This window comes from Lithobates pipiens, unplaced genomic scaffold (genome assembly GCF_037356315.1).
Source record: "Lithobates pipiens isolate NorthernLeopardFrog02 unplaced genomic scaffold, aLitPip1_a1.2 Scaffold_22, whole genome shotgun sequence".
Lineage (NCBI taxonomy): Eukaryota > Metazoa > Chordata > Amphibia > Anura > Ranidae > Lithobates > Lithobates pipiens.
The window spans coordinates 223,634,008-223,650,729 of NW_027507784.1; the positions used below are offsets into that span (position 1 = coordinate 223,634,008).

General features: G+C 44.4%; 1 long non-coding RNA gene across 1 annotated transcript in view; it reads right to left on the reverse strand.

The window, feature by feature from the left end:
- Nucleotides 1–15,733, reverse strand: part of LOC143925487 (uncharacterized) — a 31,871-nt gene extending 16,138 nt beyond the window's left edge. Inside the window, exon 1 of the long non-coding RNA XR_013262004.1 lies at nt 15,663–15,733. This is a non-coding gene — a long non-coding RNA (uncharacterized LOC143925487). The remainder of the gene's footprint in view (nt 1–15,662) is intronic.
- Between the last annotated feature and the right edge of the window lie 989 nt (nt 15,734–16,722).

A 16,722-nucleotide genomic window follows, 5' to 3' on the forward strand; every position in this document is an offset into this window, starting at 1 on the left:
AGAAATAACCAGGGAGTGAATCAGGAGCTTTGTGGTTTCATTGATTGGAAAGGGACGCAGTTTAGAGATGTTTCGGAGGTTGAGGCGGCAAGCTTTGGAAAGTGATTGGATGTGGGGCCGAAAGGAGAGTTCAGAGTTCAGGATAACACCTAGCACCCTGACGGGGATGGGTGGATAGTTGTGCCATTGCTCTTGACAGAGAAGTCAGGGGAAGAGGTTTGTGGGGGAGGAAATATTATAAGTTCGGTTTTGGACAAGTTGAGTTTGAGGAAGTGTTGTGACATCCATACAGATATGTCTGTTAGTAAGTTAGTGATGTGTGAAGAGACTGATGGAGTGAGTTGAGGGGTGGAGAGATAGATTTGTGTGTCATCAGCGTAGAAATGATATTGAAAGCCGTGAGTGAGCTGACCCAGGGAAAAGGTGTAGATTGAAAATAAAAGAGGTCCAAGAACAGAACCTTGGGGGACTCCGACAGAGAAGGGAAGAGGAGTGGAGGAAGTAGAATTGTAAGTGACACGGAAGGTGTGTTGGGATAGGTAGGATGAGAGCCACTGAAGAGCGCAGTCATGGAGACAAAGGGAGTAAAGTTTTTTTTTGAGGAGGGGGTGGTCAACCGTGTCAAAAGCAGCTGAAAGGTCCAGAAGTAGGAGTACAGAATAGTGTCCGTTGGTTTTTGCAGTTAGTAGGTCATTTGTGAGTTTTAAAAGAGCAGTTTCTGTGGAGTGTTGAGAGCGGAATCCAGATTGAAGGGGATCAAGAAGGTTATTCTTAATGAGGTGGTCACTCAGTTTGTTGTAAATCAGGCATTCAATGAGTTTAGAGGAAAAGGGGAGCAAGGAGGTAGGTTAAGATTGGTAGGGTCCAGGGATGTTTTTTTTAAGTATAGGGGTGACCAGTGCATGTTTTAGAGCATAGGGGAAAATGCCAGAGGTGAGGGAGAGATTGAAGATGCGAGTTAGAGAGTGTAGGATAGAGTCAGATGGACGACCGTAGTGTTTGAGAGGGAATAGGATCCAGGGGGCAGGTGGTTAGGTGGGCGTTAGAAAGGAGTTTAGCGACTTTGTCTGTAGTAGTAGTTTTGAATAAGGGGAGTTTTAAGAGTACCTGTTGTAATGGGGTCTTAACTGGGGGAGATACCTGTAGAGTGGAGATTTCATCAAGGATTGTATCAATCTTGTTTTTTGAAGTGATTAGCAATCTCCTGGGCAATGAGTGGGTGAGGCGATGGAGGACGAAGTAGAGAGTTGAAGGTAGAGAAAAGTTTACGGTGACTGGACGAGAAGGTGTTAATAAGAGTTGTAAAATAGGTCTTCTTGGCAGTGTGGAGGAAAGAGTAGTATTTTTGGAGGGCAGATTTGTATTGGTTGAAGTCTTTGAGAGATTTGGTCTTGTGCCACAGACGCTCAATAGCGCGACTACGTTTTTTGAGAAGTTTAGTGTCATCTGTTTGGCATGGGGTCGAGGCCTGATTCTGCGTGTGGTGAGGGGAGCGAGCTTGTCCAGGGTGGAGGACAGGGATTTATTGTAGATGGAAATGCCTTGGTTGGGGCAGGACAGGGGAGAGATTTTGTCATAGAGGTGGTCAGCAGCAGAATAGAGGAGGTAAGAGTTGAAGTTTCTATGGGTAATGGTTAGGCGATTGGAGGGAAAGGTGTTAAGACAGGGAGAGAGAGAAACTAATAAGGTGATGGTCAGAGAGAGGAAAAGGATTATTTGAGAAGTTGCATGGAGTGCAAAAGGTAGGAGAATACAAGGTCAAGGATGTTGCCATCAGAGTGAGTGGAAGCCTGTACCCATTGCTTCAGGTCAAATGAAGAGGTTTGACGTATGCCGCGTACACACGATCAAACTAATCCGCCCGTGTGTGGGCTCCGGCAGACTTTTTTCCCCCCAAAAACTTTTTTCCCCCCAGCGAACTTAGAAAGTAGTTTTAACTACTGGTGATGTCCCCGCCCATTATGATGCCACAGTCCTAGAGGATGCTGGGACTGTGACATCATAATGGGTGGGGACATCACCATGTGACCCCACCCATTGTCTCTATATAAGTCGCCACGCAACACGCCCCTGTCATTACGGCCAGAGACAGCGACGAGTCAATATCTCAAGGAAGAAGAACAGAAGGCGGCGATGACAGAAGACCGGGCCACCGCCAGTAAAAGAGCTGGAAGAAGGAGTGGAGGCCCGGCAATAAGAACTGAAGAGGAGGGCAAGACCCCCGAAGTCGGAAGAAGAGGCGACGGCGGTGACAGAAGACCAGGCCACCATTAGTAAAAGAGCTAAAGGAAGAAAGCGCGGCCCGGCAAGAATAACCGAAGAGGGGGACAAGACCCCTAAAGTCGGAAGACCCCTGTCACTCTTCAAAATTGCACATGCTCGTATAATGGCGCCAAACGTCGCTACTTAAAAATCCCCATAGGCGACGCGTTAAATTTTTTTTACTGGTTATATGTTTTGAGTTACAGAGGAGGTCTAGGACTAGAATTATTGCTCTCGCTCTAATACCTCACATGTGTGGTTTGAACACCGTTTTCATATGTGGGCGGGACTTACGTATGCGTTCGCTTCTGCATGCGAGCACATGGGGACAGGGGCGCTTTAAAAAAAAATGTTTTATTGTTCATTTTACTTTATTTATTTTAGTTTGACATTTTTTTCCCCAAAAATAATTTTTTTGATCACTTTTATTCCTATTACAAGGAATGTAAACATCCCTTGTAATAGGAATATGGCCTGACAGGTCCTCTTTACAGTGAGATATGGGGTCAATAAGACCACACATCTCACCTCTAGGCTGGAAAGCCTGAAAAAATAAAAATAAAAAAGATTCTGGCTTTGATCGTATTGGCGAGTCGGTAGAAGCACCGGAGGGCGGCGGGAGGGGGGGGGATGTCTATGGCTGGGTATTGCAGGGTATCTCCGAGTATGGCTGGGTATCTCCGAGTTTGGCAATTTATGGCAGGGTATTGCAGAGTGCAGAGTATTGGCGGGTACTGCAGAGTATTGGAGGGTAGTGCAGAGTATTAGCTGGTATTGCAGAGTATTGGCGGGTGTTGCAGAGTATTGGCAGGTGTTGCAGAGTATTTGCGGGTATTGCAGAGTATTGCAGAGTATTTGCGGGTATTGCAGAGTATTGCAGAGTATTTGCGGGTATTGCAGAGTATTTGCTGGTACTGCAGAGTGAGTACCTGAGTGTTTGAGTAGTGTGTGTATCATTGTACTTGTGTATTGTGGGTGCACGCTGGTCTGTAAGTACCTGTGTACTGTCTTGTAGAGTATTAGTGTCAGGAAGCTAGTTGTTAGGTAATTTGGACTGGGTATAATCTCTAATCCTCATTAAATTAATAGGTACGATGACTGGCGTGTGTGAAGAGGCGACTCTGTGTACATCTTGCGGCATGTATAGCAAGTCCTAGTTGTAATCTTGGAACACCCAAGAGGATAGTATGTGACCGGTCAAAATATATGAATGCATTAAAATGTTTGTTCACCAATGCCAGAAGTCTGCCAAGCAAAATAGGTGAGTTGGAAGCTCTGGTGCATCAGGAGAGCTATGATGTAATCAGTATTGCTGAAACTTGGCTTCATTCCTCACATGACTGGGCTATTAATATTCCGGGCTATGCACTCTTTCAGAAAGAGAGTAAAAAGGAAAGGTGGAGGGGTCTGTCTGTATGTGAGAAGTGATCTTAAAACGAATGAGAAAGAGGACCTGGTGGACGGAGAGTGTGATGAGTCTGAGGCATTATGGGTGGAACTGCATACAGATGTGCGTAGTTCAAAGTTAATCATTGGAGTTTGTTATAGACCACCCAATGTTAATGAGGAGGTGGAGACTCAGCTCCTTGCACAGATAGAAAGGGCTGCAAGGGCTGGGACAATGATAATAATGGGGAATTTTAACTACCCAGAAATTGACTGGGGTAATGGCACTGCTGGGACAGTTAAAAGGGCAAAAATGTATAAACCTATTACAGGACAATTTTATGGTCCAGTTTATTGAGGCCACAACTAGGAATCATGCTCTGTTGGACCTGGTAATCTCAAACCATGCAGAACGTATTACTAATGTTCAGATAAAGGAACACCTGGGTAGAAGTGACCATAACATGATTTCATTTGATGTTAGCTGTAAGCAAAAATCACATACGGGGAAGATAAAAACACCTAATTTCAAGAGAGCAAATTTTACAAGGATGAGGGCTGCTCTCCAGGACCTAGACTGGGAGAGAAAATTGGCATCAATGGGCACAGAACAGAAATGGGAATTCTTCAAAAAGACTGTTTGTGATCTCACGGCAAAGTATATTCCCATGGGCAATAAGTTTAAAAGGCTAAAAATAAAACCGATGTGGCTCACGGCCAAAAAATTAAATTAATTAAATTAAATTAAATAAAAAAAATGAAAGACAGATTGCAAAAAATAGTAGGACAAACCCCCAAAAATTCTTCAAATATATTAATAGTAAAAAGGTCAAGTCTGAGCATGTAGGCCCTTTACAAAATAATCTGGATTGGGTGACTAGGGACAAAGAGAAGGCTAACTTATTAAATACTTTCTTCAGCTCTGTGTATACAAAGGAGCATAGGGGAGCTCATGTCTATAATGGGGGTGGTAGGGACGCAGCCCCAAATCCACAATGGCTCAAAAGTGATATGGTCCAGAAATATTTGGACAGAATAAAGGTGGATAAAGCACCTGGACCTGATGGCATCCACCCACGGATCCTAAAAGAATTGAGCTCTGTAATTTCAAAGCCATTGTATCTAATTTTTAGGGACTCATTAGTGCCTATATTTAGAAAGGGAACAAAGTCTTTACCAAGTGTTGTGATTTAAATGGTATTTCTATATACCTGACAAAGACCAGCTAGGTGTAACTAACGCAATTACAATACTCATGGAACCCTTTACTTAATACTGCAGTAATAAGGAGACAAAATCCTGACAAAGACAATAAGAGATGAGTCAAGACCAAAGTTCAGGAGTTGTCTAATATATTGTGGGAGGGACTGCATTTTATATGCACCCTTATCAGCCAATCATTGCATAGAACATGGGTGTGGTTAATACATAGGCGTACATTACACACCATCATTACATATCAATACATATCATTACTCATGTCATATGCTTCTGAATCACAGTCATGGGATATGTGGCCCAGACATATTGTGACACAATCTCTTTACTTAGACAGCATAGAATGAGACTGCCTATGCAAGCTATATTTCCCTATGTACATGTTTACAGAAAAACTGCTACAGTCTGCAGATACATAATCTAAACCAGCTAGTAAAGTTACCCAGGTTAATCCTATATGAACTTACAAAGATGGAGTCACTCTGGTTCAGCCATATTACTACAATCCCCTCTAAGTCATGACAAACCACGAACATGACTTACTTCTTCTCACTGTGACATACTCATCCCGGTGGCCACAGTAAAAGTTAAGATATATTCTATTAGCTGCAGCTGGGTTGGAAGGTCAAGTACCTCGGAAACCAAGCACATAATAAACCTGAAGCAGGCATATAAAAGTAATACCATAAGCAAAATCAGTAAAACACAGATTGCAATATCCCCAATCCAGGATTAATCCAGGATTCAGCATTGAGACCAAACCCCCCATGTTACCCAGGGGGCTCCCAAGCAATTATTTTGCTTTTTCATCATGTCAATACCCCCTCAGGCTCCTGAGAGGAACCATGCCCAGGTCATGTTCATTTACAGAAACAATGACTTAGCATAACGGTGTTTGAGGGGGCATCCAGGATGAACACTAGCCTTGAGCAAGTGACGTTCCTCACTGTCCCTGAGAATAACCCCTATCAGAACCAATGAGGCCAAGTAACACCATCCCCTGGAATCATTCAGAATCCATGGATGGCATGGTCTTCCACAACAGATGTACATGCTGTTGTCCAAGGCCAGTGGCTGTCTGCTTAAGGACCTTTTGGGCACCCTCAGAGAATCGTGCAAAAGCAAGCTGTGAAAGTAGCTTGGCCATCTCAGTATGGGGGCCAGAGGCATGCATGAAGTGTGACGTAGGGCACGATCTAAGGTTTCAAGCACTGTGGAGTTCCTGTAGACTCTGAATGCACATCCCCTCTATGTCCAATAAGTGTGTTACTAGTGATTTTATCGGGTAGGCCACATATAACCTTAAGGCTCCCCCTAGAACACAGAGGCTGGTAGATGACATGTGAACCAATACATATATAATACAGTGCCTATGCCAGCATCCCTTCAAACAGTATACACTGAAATGGTCGAGCATGTACTGGACACACTACAACAACAATCCCAATATTACCCCCTGACCCTCACCCGGATCACCTTCTAAGCATGCAAAAATAGGAAACAACAAACATGTAATCTCAGCCGCATAGCAATTGTCCATGGAATGCAAAAGGGAGGAAGGGGCGTGACAGTTCATAGAAACAAGTGGGAGGGGCATGATAGCCTTTAGGCCAAATGAAAATAGTCCCAAAGAAATACTCAAAAAGAAAAGTCTCTTGGATGGCTTCTGAATGTCCATTAGATTTGAAGAAAAAGAAGGAAAAGGAAATGTCCACATTATAACTCTCATTCTGCTCAACTTTTTCCAAAACCTTTTAGTTCAATTCTGTGATCACTCATATGTACAGACATGAATTCTCTACCCCAAAACACTGCCTCTTTGTAAGTACAGAACTTGATATCCACAGACAGACTGGAACTGATGCGTTGGGCGAGACCGGGGACTTTCGGCTGGCACATCTGGATCTTTTTCATGTGGTGCTCACAGGAATTTTTGTACCCCAGGTTTGTGTCACGTGGCTCCCCCTTGAGGTATCATTCGCAGGAACATTTTCCAGCCGGAGTCTGCCTTTAGTCATCTGAGCACCTCCTATGGTATTTGAACAACAAAGATGAACAACAAAGATTTCCATGTTAAAGCTGTAGTCATCACTTCACTCGGACAGGATATAGGGCAGGGTATGGATGGGGTGTAGGGTATGACTGGGGTGGGCATTTCTTCATGTGAATAGGGCTGTGGGTGAATGCAGGCTGGCTGGGGCAGATACTCCCCATCTGACATGAGTAGTCACAGAATCTACCTGATCAATTCAGGCCTTAACCATTGGAGATATTAAAAATAATATTCTCAGCTGCATGGACGTGTGAGCCCAGAGCTCCGAGCGAACCGGGACTACAGCGGCTTATAGCGACTCAGCTCAATGGCCCCCTGCCTCGTTTTAGCAGCGGGACTCACCACAGCACTGTCCACCATGTCGGGGAGACGTCGCCAGCACCGCAAACCGCAACGCTTGACCGATTTCTATCCGCTCAGCGGGAGAGAGGTGGAGCAAGATGGCGCCGAGGCCTACACAGTGAGGAGACCGGCACCTAAACACAAACCAACGGCGAAAGGTACATCTCTCTTAAATACAGACTTAGATGAGGAGAAATCTGCCTCCCCCTCCACCCCATCCTCCCGCAGCCCTGTTAAAGCTAAACCCAGACTAGATGAGGATGGATTGAGTCCGGCAGCGAACCAGGCCTCGGATTCAGGGGAGGACACTAGAGATTTACCTGAACCTATTGAGACATTATCTACACAAAACCAGCCTGTGTTGGACACAGTTTTAAAGGATATGTTACTATCCTTGCGTAGCACATTGCAATCGGATATGGCTAAGCACATGCACAGATTCCACACGGATATACTAGCATTGGGAAACAGGGTGGATCATGTGGAAGCAAAAATGGAGGAATTTGCAGGCACTATCAACGATTTGGTAGATGCTCATGATGAGCGGGAAACTGACATGGAATGGGTTAAAGCAAAGATGGCGGACATGGAGGACAGATCCAGGAGGAACAACCTTAAAATAAGGGGCATCCCTGAATCAGTACAACAGTCGGACCTCACCCTCTATGTCGCCAATATGTTCAAAGCCTTGCTCCCTGATCTCAGCGACTTGGACGTTACTATTGATAGGATCCATCGCCTACCAAAACCATCCCACCTATCGGAACAAGTGCCTAGGGATGTTCTTATGAGATTGCACTTTTTCCACGTAAAGGAGCAGCTGATGATATTTATGAGGAAACAAGAGTCGCTCCCTCCACAATATCACCAATTGCAATTTTTCAGTGACTTGTCGCAATATACTCTGCAAAAGAGGAAAAACCTCAACACAGTGACAAAGATTCTGCGCAACCACAAGATCTTGTACAGGTGGGGTTATCCTACTAAGCTTTCTATCACCAAAGATAATCAATCCTTTACCATCACATCCCTGGAAAAAGGGATCGATTTGCTTAGAGAATGGGGCATTATGTCGGAGGAAGATGAGAAGGGCTCCACCACTAGCACTCCACATGGCCTCCCACAGGAATGGAGACGAGTCACCGCTAAAAATGCTACTTCGCACAACTGAAGCGGGCCAAACAGCTTCATTATTTTTACCATCAGTCCCGGTCCAGGACTGCTTTTGCACCAGAACTGAACTCACCCCCCCAGCACGAGTTCGGCCTCGTGCTGCTAAAAGGTTCATCACCTTCCCCAAGGATGGACAGCAGTGACTTGGAAATGCCTCGTACCATCCGGGGACTTTCCCACCTGCTGCATTTATGCTCTCCCTTTTGTTTGTTCAACTTTTTTTCTCTTCTTTCATTTTCTTCCTATTTTCCTATTCTTCCTCTGAGGTACCTGACTGATGCGATTCGGTCCCGACTTTTGAACTCCCTCAATCCACGGACCTGCCTTCCTCTTCGATACATGAAGGACTTGTTTGATGTGTCGACGCTTCCTGCGTTTCCCTGGGTGCCCTATTTTGTGAGTATTGACGCTATGACACCGAGACCCGGCAGGATCAAATCATCATATTTCCCATCCAAGTATGCCACTTAACATCCTCTCACTTAACACCAAGGGTCTGAATCACCCTGTGAAGCGTAAATCTCTGTGGAGAGAGGCATCCATGTATAATAGTGACATTGTGTGTGCGCAGGAAACTCATTTCTGTAAGCAGGCACCACCCAAATGCACGCACAAACGGTTTCCCTTTATATTCACTGCAAATGCAGACACAAAGACCAAGGGTGTTTTAGTGGCTATCAGAGATACGGTGGCCTTTAAACTAATTGAGCAGATATCAGACTCATTGGGTAGATACTTAATACTGATTTGTGAATTGAATTCTACTGTATACACTCTAGTGAATGTCTATTCCCCCAACAGTAGACAGGTGCATTTTTTTAACAGGTTGATGAAACGGGTTAACTCTTGCAAGCAGGGTCGGTTGCTTATATGTGGCGATTTTAATATCACTCTAGATCCTCAGATGGACTCCACTTCCAATGTTTCTAGAACCCAACCTTCCTTGTCACAGTCTGTCCACGGGCAGGGGTTATATGATGCCTGGCGTTGTTTACACGCCAATGAAAAGGATTATACTTTTTTTTCCCCACCACATGGAGTTTACACAAGAATTGATTTTTTTTTGGTGGATCAACAGCTACTCTTACAGACAGCTTCGGCTGGTGTGAACTCGATAACGTGGTCGGATCATGCGTCGATAACCCTGTCCGTGGCAGACTCGTATAACCCGCGTACAGCACCGGTCTGGCGATTGAACACCTTTCTATTGCAACAACCAGAATTGAAGGAAAAATTAAGCACACACTTATTGAATTTTCTAAGCGATAATGTAGGGTCAGTGACTGATCCAGGTGTTTTATGGAATGCACAAAAAGCATATATGAGGGGTATATTTATTCAGCTGGGAGCGGGGGTCCGGAGGAGGAGGCAGCAGAGACTTAACGCGTTACTCAAAGAGATAACGGACCTGGAAACGCAAAATAAAACTCAATTTTCCCACTCTAACTCCCAAAAGTTGTCTATACTCAGGTCTGACCTTAGAATACACTTACTGGAAAACTTTGAAAAAGCATCTAAACAACTCAAAATGACTTATTATTCCACAGGCAATAAGGCGGGGAAGTTGCTAGCGCACACTATCCGAGGGCATAGATACAAACATAGAATTCAATTCATTCTACACCCCACTACTAATCAGAAACTTTATCACCCACAACAGATAGCTGACGCCTTTAGCTGGTACTACAGTAGCTTGTACAACTTGAAGGACGACCCACTGACTACTCAACCTACATCGGAGACTATCGAACAATTTCTGTCAGGTTTACCGATACCCAAATTGACAGCGGACCAGTTTCAATACTTAAATGCCCCGTTCACTTTAGCAGAAGTGCAAAAGGCTATTGAGTTGCTTCCGATCAATAAGTCACCGGGCCCAGACGGTTTTAGTGGGGAATATTATAAAGCATTTACAGCTACACTGTCACCTCTATTGCTCCAGGTTTTCCAATCCGCTGCTGCCTCATCCTCCTTTCCTCGGGAAATGTTGGAGGCCTTGATTGTCGCGCTGCCAAAACCGGGGAAGGAGACCACCTCTGCGGCAAACTTTAGACCAATATCATTATTGAATACTGACATTAAGCTTTATGCTAAAATGATAGCTTTACGATTGATTGACATACTACCTACGATTATACACCCGGATCAAACCGGATTTACCAAGCACAGACAAACCTCAGATGCCACGCGCCGCATGATAAATGTTATCCACCTTGCGCGGACGCAGCGAAGGCCTTCTCTGCTCCTGTCTCTGGACGCGGAGAAGGCCTTCGATAGGGTGCACTGGCTCTATATGACCAGGGTGCTGGAGTCCTTTGGTTTCTCTGATTTAGCTTTATCCACGATTCTGGCCCTGTATTCGGAACCCTCAGCCAGGGTTTACACATCAGGCATCCTCTCGACCCCATTTAAAATATCGAACGGTACCAGGCAGGGGTGCCCTCTGTCACCTCTAATATTTAATCTATTGATGGAACCCTTAGCCATTGCTATTAGAACCCATCCGAATATTAAGGGTTTCCCTCTTGGTAACCAGACGCACTCTATTAGCTTGTTTGCGGATGATGTAGTTGTAATCATGACAGAGGTGGGCCCCTCCCTGGCGGCAGCGCATGCTACTTTGAAATTGTTCGGACAAGTGTCCTACTATAAGGTGAACACTAATAAGTCTTATATCCTAGGATTGGGTATTGATAATTATACTAGCAGCAAGCTCAGGGCTCAATTTCCTTACGTCTGGAGCGCCAGGGGAATTAAATATCTTGGAGTCACTCTGACTGATAAATCGGAACAGCTGGTCGAAGCTAATTACACGCCATTTTTGAATGAACTTCCCCTGAAGCTCCAGACAATCAGCAAGTTGGAAATGACATGGTCCGGCCGATTAGCGGCCTTCAAGATGATGGTACTCCCCCAGTTCATTTACTTGTTTAGGGCTCTGCCCATCCCAGTGCCAAGCCCCGTTTTCCGCACAGCACAAGCTAAATTGAATGCTTTCTTATGGCAGGGGAAAAGGGCGAGATGTGCTTTCCACAAACTGCTTAAAGCCAGGCTGGCTGGGGGAGTGGGACATGTGCTTATCCAGGATTATTACGTCGCGGCAGTTCTAGCTCAATTGAAATGCTGGTTTCTGGAGGACCATGTTCCCCGTTGGAGGGACATGGAATCATACCAATCTCCTAATGGAAGGCTGTGCGACTTACTTATGTCTAGCAGATTCATGCAACGCTTCCCGTCACACTTGCCACCCACTGTCAAGGCAACATTACAGACGTGGAATCTCTTTCTTAAGGATTCCTCAACCACAACCCCGGTCAGAGTCGTACGGCATTCCATTACGAGCTTACAAGTATTGATCCCGAATTTACACATTGCCCATTGGGTGCCCAGGGGAATCGCCTTGGTGGATGATTTGAAAATTGGGCCTGCCCTTAAAACTTTTCGCACTCTCCAGATTGAATACGCTTTGCAGCCAAGGGATCACTATGCATATGCCCAAATCGCGCACTTATTGCAGAACATTGGGGACATGTCTACTGCTATCCCTCAGCAAGTTTATGCTTACCTCCATAATTCAAAAACCTCCATCCGAGGTATCTCTCTATTCTATGGTTCCCTACACCAGAAGAAGGTCTTTCTTAAATACCCCTCCATGAGAACTTGGAAATTAGACTTACAAGAGCATTGGACCATCGAGCAATGGCAGACCGCTATAGCGTCTGTTTATAGAGCCACTAAAAGCGTAAATCTATGGGAATTGTACCAGAAAATCTTGTTGCGGTGGTATCTAACGCCCACAAGATTGGCTGGGTTCGACCTGAGCAGGTCGCCTCTTTGTTGGCGACAGTGCGGGCAGAGGGGATCCCTACAACATATTCTATGGGCCTGCCCAAAACTAACAAAATTCTGGAGGGATGTTTTTGAAATTATAAGTGGCGTCTTAAGTACGCACAGGAGGGGCGATCCGGGTCTTGCACTCCTATCCTTAGGTATAGATTCATTCCCCCACTCACATAGACACGTCCTGTCTCAAATTCTACTAGGGGCACGATTGGAGATAACGAGGAAATGGGCAAACCCAGACCCTCCTATTGTAGCGAAAGTAATCGAGACAATTAACTTACATGTTACGTATGAAATTATGTTTCTGGCTTCCCAGAACAGTCTCCAATCTAGAATTCAAATCTGGCGGCCTTGGGTGGAATGGTATAAACAATACGGTAATAGGCGCAATACCGTGTAAATGGAAATGGCAAATGGACCTGGGTACCTACACCTCTTTGATCTCTTTTATCCTCTCTTTCTCTCCATCTCTATTCTTTCTTACTTGTTTTCTTTCTCTTTTCTTTGTTATCTCGCACATTGATACTGATGCACATTCATGATTACAGATCCGACTGGGATGTTTGAGTATTCTCTAAGAGCTAGTTTGGGTATAGGTTGAAGCAAGTTAGAGGTTAAATCTGCTGCTGCTGTCAAATGTTTCATCATTTATTTGCATTTTGTGAGGAGTTATAGGGCGGGTCCTCGGCCTCCGGCTGCAGTGTGATCCCTTTTGGGGCGGTCGGGGGCAGGGGACCCATAAGGCCTGCGATTAACAGAGGCGTAGCTCGGGGTGTGCGCAGACGCCTCGAGCTTAGCCCAGCACTATCTTATGAAGATTCTCCTCCGTTAATGTTACTATTACTGTCTTACAGAAGTTCTTATGTGTAACCTCAGGTTTTATATGTTCTGATTACTGTCTATAAGTCGGCTGTACTAATATTCGCTGGAAAGCATTTGTTATATGCATGTTTCATGTAAACTTTCTTAAAAATTTAATAAAAAACTATTGAAAGAAAAAAAAAATAATATTCTCAATTGACTCAAACATAAGTAAAACATGCAGGAATGAAAATGTTTCTCAGCAAGGGTTTTCATTATATAGCTTCAATGTATTTAACTAAACATTTTTCCAAACCCAGTATTATAGCATAACTTCAACAAAACTTAAACCTCTTTAGTTTCTTCTATTCCGGGATCCAAGTGGACCCGAGGGACTTAGGACAGAACATTTTACCCAAACGCATATTCTGACTCAGAAGTCTCCCAACTTTGCAAATATGTCTGATCATCAGCATCAAACAAAACATTGATGGATAAACAACATTTCATCACCAACACTTCATGACTGATACCCTGGGAATTCAGAAGGTAGATATCCAGAATAGTCATTCTGATTGCTTATTTCAAATAAATCCTTCCCATCACATTTTAGTACCCCATGGACTCAATATACGCAGCAATGTATCTTGATTACAGTCATTTAATTTCAGTAACTTCTTCAAACAATTTTTCAAATTTTCACCCTTCCTTTACCAAAATCCCTTTATCAATTATTTTAATTTAATTTAACCCCAAACTTTTAGGGAAAGTATAACATGGGCCTAAACACAATATGAGACACCTTGTTGTGCGCATTCCAGACACACATACAACAACTCTCTCTCATCCCACATTCATCTGGCCATTCCATTCATAACACCGTCAAACCTTAATATTTTTCTCTCTAGTGTCCGGAATTACACAACACAGTCACTTCTCTTTTTCTTTACTAACCACAATTCCTCTGGCGTAGCGCCTGGAATATACAACTTCCCTTTTATTTACTTTCGAATTCTGTTTTTCTTAATTATAATATTCTCAACCCTGTCAAAATCAATATTTCAAAATCATTGTTAATACAGCTTAAACACTATCAAAACAATTTGCACAAATATAGCACTTTTGCTGTTATCAGAAAAAAACACACTTTAACTCTAATAATGTAAGGATAGGCAACCACACCCAAAATAGTCTTAAAGTCAGACTCTAAAAATTTGCATCTGATCAGATTCCTTTAAAAAAACATTTGGTAATTTTATCAGTGACATGTCACATTCCCCTTTTAATGTTCCCAATTTACTATGGAGTAAATATCGGCTTAGTATACGCCCAACACATTTCATTTATAGACTGACACTAGTTGCAACATTTTAACAATAAACATGTACCTTTTATAGATAACTTCTCTGAATCAGATCCTTCGTTAACATTCATTTTCCACTTCAGCAAGTCCCTGACTCGCTGACTATGGAATACAAATATAAAAATATACTCCCCACAAAACCCGTGGTGAAAATATAGTTGAAATTTGTTCCCCTCTTCCACCCGAAACAAAATAGCAGATCTCTGTGAGCGGATATGTACCTCCGTGCATTGTGCTAAACAGTACTTTGGACAGGAGGGATCACTCAAATAGTAATCTGTCTTTGTCCAAAATCTGCGATTCAATCCTCTTAAAGCACCACACACAGATGAGTACCCTACTCTGTCCCTTTTACCTGCCCACTTTAGCAATACTCTCTGTCTTAGCAGGATCATAGGACATATATCAACTACCCAACCATCTATCTGAATTCAGAAAACAAAAACAATCTTATACTCTAAATTGGAATTCCAAGACAAGACAAAAATCCACATACACATAAAATTAAGCATTTCTCTCCATTAACCAGTTCCCTCTACCCATGTGTCCATCTTATAAAACTGCGAACAGGGCGACCCAAGGACTGCCACTAACCACAGTCCACAAACAGTCCATGAAGCAGAGACAGTCGTGGGAGAAGTGTTTAAACATGTTCTCCCTCCGACAGAAACAGTCAGTCCATAAAACTGCGACCCTTTTGCCTCACCGGAGATCCATGTCAGAATTCACACCCCCAAACCCACCAGCTCAGAGGTGGAGAATCGGAGAGAGCGATGAGGGAATCCGGGGGAATCCGAGGGGGGAAGCAGGAAGATTCATATTCTCCCTCTACCGAACTCAGACCCCCCAAAACAGTAACCATGTCCCCCTGTCAGTGCATCCAGCAGCAATTTAATCACTGCCCAATTAACCAACATCTTGATGTCTCTATGAATCTCTGGTACCGTAATCCCGCAAAAGTCTCACGAGACCCCAGCACCAGGGCTGCTCATTTCACGAGGTGGGGTGCCTTCAACTAGATTTCTAGCCTCCCCACCAGCTCTCTCTCTTTTTACCCTTGGTTGAACATTTTTACCGTGCCCGTTGCCAAACAGGGATCTGCACTGATCTGCACATCCCTAGTTTAACAACACCTTTTATCTGACAATACAAATGAAACTAGCTGTGACACTTTAAAAATCCTTATTTTAAACAAAACTCTCTCTGTGTTAATTTCCTTACCTGCCCAAAACCTCCCATCCTGGCTGTCCTTTAAAATCATTTCCTCAACGCAAATAGAATGTTCCCTTTAACTCTCAAAACAAGCTCTGCTAACTTCCCGTTTTTAAATGTAACTTTCCTTCACTTTTTTTTTCTTTCTTTCTATGTCAGTTCTAAAATGGCTCTGAAACCCGGCTTGTATATAAAAAGAACAATGCATTGAAAAACCTTGCAAAATGCACACCTTCCTTTAATAAATAACTCAAATCTCTCCTTTACCTTCTAACGTCACTTACTTTACCCTCAACAAATGTAGGATATTCTTAATTAACATCTTACTCACTTACTTAAGGCTCCATTCACACAGGGGCAACACGACTTGTAGGCGACTTGAGTGAGGCAACTTGTACACGACTTGAGTTAAGATCACAGCGCGACTTGGGACGACTTCAACACGACTTGTGATGACTTCAACCTGACTTGGGACGACTTACAAGTCGCCCCAGGCCAGGCGACTTTTGCCATGGCCAAGCAGAGAATGAGCTCAAGGGGGAACTCCACGCCAAATTTCTGCAAAAAAAATTGGCGTGGGGTCCCCCTCCGAGAGCATACCAGGCCCTTAGGTCTGGCATGGATTCCAAGGGGAACCCCCTACGCCGAAAAAACGGCGTGGGGGTCCCCCCCAGATCCACACCAGACCCTTATCCGAGCACGCTACCCGGCCGGCCAGGAAAGGGGGTGGGGACGAGCGGGCGCCCCCCCCCCCCTGAGCTGTACCAGGCCGCGTGCCCTCAACATGGGGGGGTGCCTTGGGGGAGGGGGGGGCGTGCGCCCCCCCACCCCAAAGCACCTTGTCCCCATGTTGATGAGGACAAGGGCCTCTTCCCGACAACCCTGGCCGTTGGTTGTCGGGGTCTGCGGGCGGGGGGCTTATCGGAATCCGCGAGCCCCCTTTAATAAGGGGGCCCCCGGATACCGGCCCCCCACCCTATGTGAATGAGTATGGGGTACAATGTACCCCTACCCATTCACCTGTGAAATAAAGTACAAAAAAAAACACAACACAGGGTTAAAATATTTT